The sequence below is a fragment of the Amblyomma americanum genome, chromosome 9 (assembly GCF_052857255.1).
Source record: "Amblyomma americanum isolate KBUSLIRL-KWMA chromosome 9, ASM5285725v1, whole genome shotgun sequence".
Classification (NCBI taxonomy): Eukaryota; Metazoa; Arthropoda; class Arachnida; order Ixodida; family Ixodidae; genus Amblyomma; species Amblyomma americanum.
In genome coordinates this window covers 144,745,740-144,753,671 of record NC_135505.1, presented here as the reverse complement: position 1 = coordinate 144,753,671, position 7,932 = coordinate 144,745,740, and positions in this window count along the sequence as shown.

Sequence of the window (7,932 nt, the reverse complement as noted above, 5' to 3'; positions counted from 1 at the left end):
GTAGTAACGCATCCGTCCCCGAAACACGTTGTCGCAAAGTGCCAGAAGTCGACGATATAGCGATATGACCGCTCTTCATAATTGGGAAAGGGGGTAACCGGTTCTCCTATAGCTGTCACTCCGCTGAAAGGTCTATCTAACCTGTGCTTTTTTTTAACTTTTTTTGCATCAGCATCGATCTTGCTTTCGTTGTTTGCGAGCACCCTGAAGCCATTAAACATATAAATCAACGCAAGCAGTAACCTTTTTTTTTGTCTCTTTAATATATTTCATACGGACAGCTATAATGTCAGCAGCCGTGTAGCAAACTGCTGACATTCGTCCGGTCTCTCAAACTTTAGAACTCTTCACATGATAACTTCTTTTCCTGTCCTCGGTGACGCGGGATTCAACCTTATCATTCCACTTTCCATCAAGTAAAGATCGGCTGCTTGCAGCCGTGCGCGGAACAACTTGTAAGCTTCTGTTCACTTCATGGCAACGCATACATGGTTATGGCGTCGGAAAACCTAAACATGTTGTTTTTAACCCGATAGCGTAAAGGGTCCCTTTCAGCGAAAGACCCGGCGGCATCGCTGGTGGCGGCGGCGCCATCGTTAGCGAAAAATTCCCAGATAAGCAACAATAGTAGGATACAACTTAAAAAAAAAAACAGCAGTTGCTAACACTGGGCCACGGCCCGCGGCGTCCTGTATTACTCCGCTGGTCGATCGCAACAGTGAACGAAGTCATGTTTTTAATGTTTGACTATAATAAACAAGCCAGGTATCAAAATTCTAGTCCCTATAATTTTTTCCTCGTGATTAGTTTTTTACTTAGGTAACAAGAAAAGTTCTAACAACGGTCTACTTTTTTGTCGCGGAGGAATTCTGTGCGGCGTCCTTGAATGTGGGCGGAGCTTCACTGCAGACTTAAGTTGTATCCGACTATAGGTGGATCGTCTAAGTCACGTGACCTTTTAAAGCGGAGCTTAGGTGTCCCGTCCAGTTTTCTTAAAGGGACACTGAGGAGGAATTGATGTTTACCTTTATCGACAGAATATCGCGTTGTTATTACAAAAAAGGGCTACTTTAACTGAAAATACAGCTTTTGTACATGCTTCAAAAGCTCGCCACTAGGGGCCGCTTCCACGAGCACACTGCTCGTGGAAGCCAGATAATTGACAAGCAAATATCTGGACAGCAGTAAGGGGGCAAATCAGCAATTATCGGTTAAGAAAAAGGTTAAAGGAACAGAGAGAGCTTTGTGGAAAACAGGGATGCTGACGAAATCGGCACTAGAAACATACCGGACCTTTAAACAGGAAATTGTCAAAGAAAATATCTATGATAATTGTAGGGGAAGTTCTTTGTTGTTTGAGGCCAGGACTGGAGTTTTGCGGACTAAGAAGTATAGAGTCAGGTACCAGGAGATAGACACTTTGTGCATTGCGTGCGGAGAGGAGGAGGAAACGGCTGAACACTTGATACTTTTCTGTAAAGGGCTTCACCCTACAGTGGAAGGCAGCGGGGCTGACTTACCCAAGGCATTGGGGTTTAGGGATAGTGAAGGGAAAGTGGATTTTAAGAGGTTAGAAGTAACCAAGCGAAGGTTATCTGATTGGTGGCTAAAAGCAAGACAGGAGTAAAATTTCACAAGACATGGCTAGGTGGCTTGAGCCACCGCCCGATGTAAAGGGTTCAGCCGTATCCATCCATCCATCCATGCGACGTCGTTCAATGCGCGGGTCTCCGAGGCCATGCTACACGTCATTCACTTACAAATGGTGATCACGGAGCTCCTTTTCGCCCGTGACGTCACCAGTTTGAATCTAGCAATGGGAAAATATTTGAATCCAAATTTCTCAGCACTAAATGCGTCTTATTAATGTGCTGCCGGAAGAACAGAGAAATGCCCATGAAGAGCCAATGAATGGACTTTTACTCAGAACAAAAATTGAATGGAGCTATCCTCAGCGTACGTCCCTTTAAATTTAACGCTGTACTACGCACGCCTGCCTCGTTGTAGAGGAGCATCTGCCATTTGCGTCATTAGAAAACTCAGTTTCCTATTGTAAGCTGTCTTTCTGAAGATCGCACCGCGGAAAAATTAAAATTGGTGTTTGTCTTCTTTCACTCCCTCCTTTATCCCTTCCCTTACGGCGCGGTTCAGGTGTCCGCCGATATATGAGACAGATACTGTGCCCTTTCCTTTCCCCAAAAAACCAATTATTATTATTGTTTTTGTTGAAAGGGGATGGCGCAGTATCTGTCTCGCATATATCGTTGTACACCTGAACCGCGCCGTAAGGGAAGGGATAAAGGAGGGATTAAGAGAAGAAAGAGGTGCCGTAGTAGATGGCTCCGGAATAATTTCGACCACCTGGGGTTCTTTTACGTGCCCTGACATCGCACAGCACACGGGCGCCTTTTGCGTTTCGCCTCCATCGAAACGCGGCCGCCGCGGTCGGGTTCGAACCCGGGTACTCCGGCGAAGTAGCCGAGCGCCCTAACCCCTGAGCCACCGTGGGCTTCGGTGGACGCGGTTTTGCGACGCGCGTGTCTCAATATTTACCGTAACATGTTTTCCAATCTCCTTTGTCTGCACGCGGCAGCGATCGTGCTCAGCTCGAGCCAGTGGGCAGGCCCGTTTTTGTTTTTCATTCTTCTTTCAGTTACAAAAACAACACGCGAGTCTTTTGAAGCGAACAGTTGTCAGTACATGCTCTGCCCTTTTCTCTTTTCCTTGCTGTCTCTACTGTAACTGAATAGCGCTTGTTGCGTTCATAATACACCGCCAAGTATCCCCACGTCAGCTGGCCTTGCACTGCATATGACTTAATTTTCAACCGAGACGTAGACAAGGTCTATGTAAATCTTTATAATCGATGGGCGTGTTCCGGAAAGGCGTTCTGGTCTGGCAGATAATGGCAAGCAGTAGTGACGTTCCAAATGTCGTCGTAATGCTACAAATGTCCTCCTGTATACGCCCAGTGAGCCCTGACAGCGCCGTCTGAAAATGTCATGGCTTGTCATCATCCTCTCATTGTCACATGCCGCCTGTCTCCACGTGTTTAAATAACAGTACTTATGTGACTAGGCGGCAAAAAATATCAATTAAAATGAGTCATCGAAATGATCCTGAGCATATGTGATTGTCAACGTTGTACCATGAGTCGAGTACAAGTCTCCCAGCGACGCGCAATTACCCCCTGCCTTGCCTTGTCCCAGCTAAGTTACTCACCTCGTCAGACACAGTCTCTGCCAAAGTAGTTTCCACGTCTTTCGTATGCACTCTGTCACTCTTACAAACCACCTGCTCGGCTCATAACAGGTGCAGCGCGGGTCTGTTGCCTCCTCTTGATTCCAGCTATCGTCAAGTCGCGTTTGTTCCCACATTCACATTGCCTTCTTTTATTTACATATGTGTTCAAGAGATGACAGCATACTTTATCTGGGTTATAAGTGAAATGTGTTCATGGAATCCCCTAAAGTGGAGTAAGGTTTGAAATAAGGGAGCAATTACTCTTAAGGATCCACCCGGGAGGAGCCACACGGCTACAAAGAAAAGCCAAACGAATTTGACATAAAATTTGCAGTTGAAGAAAGATTATCCTGGTCTGGGGGATCGAACCCGGTACCTCCGCTTAACCGGGAAAGCTGCTCTAACTTATTTCTCATGTTTATTATTTGCCTTATTATCTTTTTACTTCATCGTTTATCGAAGCCAGCTACCTCTATCGCACCGCAGTTAATGCTTAGCACAATCAAAAAGTGGTTGAAACTACTATATTAGTCCTTTAACTCACACGATGTCTCAGTGTGCAATGTATTCGTATACCACACTTAGAGCGCCTGGAACATAAAGTCATCGCATATACAGATGTGCGGATCAGATACACTTTATTGGTTCCAGAAAAATATTCGCACGAAAAGCAGTACATGGATGCACTTATTTTCCTTAAACCAATGTTGACAGCTACTACTACATACGCCAGGAACCTTCGCCATAAGAACTAGCACTCTAAAAAAAAAAACCCTTTGTCCACATAGGACCCCCCTCGCCCATCTATTCCCTCCAAAAGTTGCTGACATATCCTCTCGCGTAACGTTGACGATGATGTCGGGCATGACTAGTTTCTCCGGAGCGCCCTAATCCAGATTTAACCTGATCTGTCCTTGCGTCAGTCTAGGTTAACTTGGGCTAAATCAAATTGGTTTAAAGCGCCCTGTGAAACATTCAACAGTGCAGCTGAAAAGAGGATAGCCCTCGAATAATTTCTCCGCTCTGGCATAACGCGCAAAAGCTCCGCAGAAGCTTGATGCCTCGGATGAGCATGCTCGCGACTTAGGTGAAGGTTAGTTGCATAGAAAAGGTCGGTAGCGGTATTGCATCAGTACCCACGAGACGCACAATGATCGAGCTTTCGAACCCTATTGTCGAGATCGGCCAGATCACGCCGATCTGGCCGACAGTAACAGACAGTAACAGTCTAGACCTGCGTCCTGTGAATTTGAATTTCGCGCTTTTGTTTAGAGAGAGCATGTTTTGATTTTATTGTTTTTAGAAAAAACTTCAATGCGTTATTACGTTTTGTTTTACAATATAAATGTTATCTTGCCGTCAAATTTTATATCGTGTATATTTCAATCATTTTAGTTTTAGCAAATGTCGACAGGTGCCGCCAGGATAGTACAAAGTTGGCGCGCTTTCTGGACCACGTTTGGTACTGTCGTCTCTGTTGTTTTGATGTTCGACACGACTGGAAGCGTGACAAAACGGGTGTGTTTGTGAGCGTACTGTAATATTATGAAGACTTCGGTAATGACCTCGCCATTATGACAGCGTGTGACACCGGGACGGCCTTACGTGACACCACGTCATCGACGGAGACAGATTGCAGTAGGTGCCGAAGCCTGCTGAGTTTCCGGGACCTGAAGGAGTGCGGTCGGTCGTGCCGGCAGAGCGGGTCAAGCAGCACGGCCTACTACTGCGGCCTCCCAGTCACCGAGGTCGTCTCTGTAGCCACGATAAGGTCCCAGAGATACCTGGCACACACCGACTCGTGGTTGCTTCGCCTCGACGACGACACGGAGGAGATGGAAGCGTACCTGGAATCCCGAGTGGCCAAAGAAGGCGGGCTGACGTCGCCCGAGGCCGGAAACCGAGTGCGCGTCAGCGGCGAGCTCCGATGGACCAGGGCCGGGTTTAGGTTGGCTGTACGCTCTATCGCATGCCTGAGCGACCTCAACGAAGAAGTGCGCCTTCGGAGGCTACAGGTTGCCGCGTACCGCCACTGCTTGATTGACGCTAAGGAGAGGTGGGCGAGCTCTGCTGCGCGGGCTGTGCTGGCGGAGGTGTTGGCTTACGCCAACCGCCGTTACTGTCAGGTTAAAGAAGAGCACGTTCGGCTTGCCGTCAATACTGCCCTCGTGGACCGCAGGCTTGGACCACTGCGGCGCTCCGATACCTGAAGGCCCTGTTTCGTATGTGTGGTGTGCGGTTTGGGTTTACGCTGTACATTCTGCAAAGGTCGTGCTCACATATCGGTAGTGCTGCTGAAATTACGGCCACCTTATTTTTTCTGTACAGCCGAGGCTGGCTTAATTACCTTGCAATTCTTGTCTTCGCTAAGTGAATCCCACCGTCGGTTTAGTGACAGTTTCGAATAGTAGGTCGTGCCCATAAAATGTTACGCTTTGAGCATCCTATAGGTAGTGACGTTGCTCCCTTTTTCTCTTCGATCGTGTTGCTAAATACCTTTTGCAAGCTTAATGTAACGGTGCCTTTTATCTATGCTTGCACACTGGGCTATTTTGAGATCAATTGCACTGCCTGTGAAGGTGTCAAAAAATATGTAACTGTCTTCCCAGCTGTTAACTGTAGAAAGTTTTGCTGAATACTTAGCAGTTTGGAAATAAAAATTGAAAATTGGTTTTTGGCAAAAGGAAATGGCGCAGTATCTGTCTCGCATCTCGAGGGACATCTGAACTGTGCTGTAAGGGAAGGGATAAGGGAGGGAGTGAAAGAAAAAAGGAAGAAAGAGGTGCCGTGTAGTAGAGGGCTCCTGAATAATTTCAACCACCTGGGGATCTTTAACATGCACTGTCCTCGCATAGCACACGGGGGTTTCGCCTCCATCGAAACGCTGTTGCTGCGGTCGGGTTGCCGCAGTCGAGTTCGAACCCGGGAACTCCGGATCAGTAGCCGAGCGCCCTAACCACTGAGCCACCGCGGCGGGTTTAACAACTTGCAACTGACTGTTCTTGGATGATGTACACGACTAAAAAATTGTTCTTCTATTTGTCACTGACTTTTGTCATCATAGAAGCTGAAGCACAAGCTATGCTGAGGTGATTCCGGGGAAATGAAAGGGCAAGCAGCCCAGTGGCTGAAAATTTCTGCTTTAACCCATTGTCAGAGCGTCTTCCCCCCCTGATATTTTAAATTGGCAATTAAAATTTGCTGACACACATGACAGATACAGGAGACAAGGCTGACAGGACTGACACAAACACAGAACTGCATTTATTGCCTTGAAAGTAAAAACGTTTATAGGACTGATAGAAACAACACACCCCGAAAAGAGGGATACAAGTTGAGTGTGTGCACATGTCATGCGAAAAGCTGCAGAAAAATTTTCTTTCCAAATGATACAAAGGAACAGGTGCATCACTTAAGCAGGATGATCCTATCCTTTTGATGTGGTATGCTTCCAGCAGCTTACACGCTACTCTGCTCCGACCTGTAATCTTAATATTCTCAAGTCACAGCTCTCGAGCTTTGTGTACAATGCAGTGAGCGGGCAAGTTTGCTTCTTCTTTAATTTTTGTCATTGGGGCATACTCTCTCGTGCAGTCCTTAACACAGCAGCCCATCTGCCCCATATACACTCGTCCGCACTTCATCGGAATTTGGAAGAGGACAGCCGTGGCATATTTCACAAACTTTCTTGCATGCTTCCACATCCACTTGGTCAAGCTCCTTTGCCACTGTTCCTGGGATATAGCCCAGCCAATTTTTATGGTCCTGTAAACACTACAGGGAGGCCATGCCTGTTAGCCACCTTCTTTAAATTGTGGGTAACTTTGTACATATCTTGTACATAACTTTGTACATAACTTTGTACAAGCATCTGTTCATTCCTGTTGTTGCATTTTGCTCTTTTTACCTTGTTATGCAGCTTCTCAGTCACAGCCACAGAAAATTTCTGCAGCTTTTCGTATGGCGAGCACACTTGCTTGACTTGTTTTCCTCATTCCAGGGTGCGTTTTCTCAGTCAGTGCCTATATAAGTTTTTACTTGCAAGGCAATAAAATCAGTTGCAAGTTTTAACCAGTCCCGTCAACTTTGTCTGCTGTGTCTGTCTTGTGTGCTAGTGCAATTTGTTGTCAATTCAAAACCATCAACCAACTCGCCCAGCAAGAAATACTTCTAAGGCCCCCCCCCCCCCCCCCCCCCCCCAACATTGTTGAGACCCTGAACAATGCCCAAATTGAATTCCGCACCTGTCCACTGTGATGATTTAGCAGTTGTGGCACTGTGCTACTGAACACAACTGCTTCATTCTAAGACGCAAGAGCTGCATTTGGGTGGAGGAGAGACCCAAAACTGCGTTGATACTCTAAACCGTGCAAACCAGGTGATGGATGGAAAATGAAGCATATATATGAGTGCTGTGTATGTTGGTGGTGTGTATCTCTCTTCTTCCGTCTGTCGTGTGGTTTTGTGCTGCTTTAAGTGTGAATAATCACCACTTGTCCAAGCTTCCACACAAAACCAGATGTGTACTGAAAGTTATGCCGCTCGATAAAAGCCACAAGATCACAGTTGACCTGAAGCCCTCGGCAACGGCATTCTTCATGGCGTAAACATTGTTTGGCAAAAAGAATTGCTATCTCCTTTTCCGTTTGGAGCCCTGATAATTACACCTCTCACCCCTCCTCAACAGTT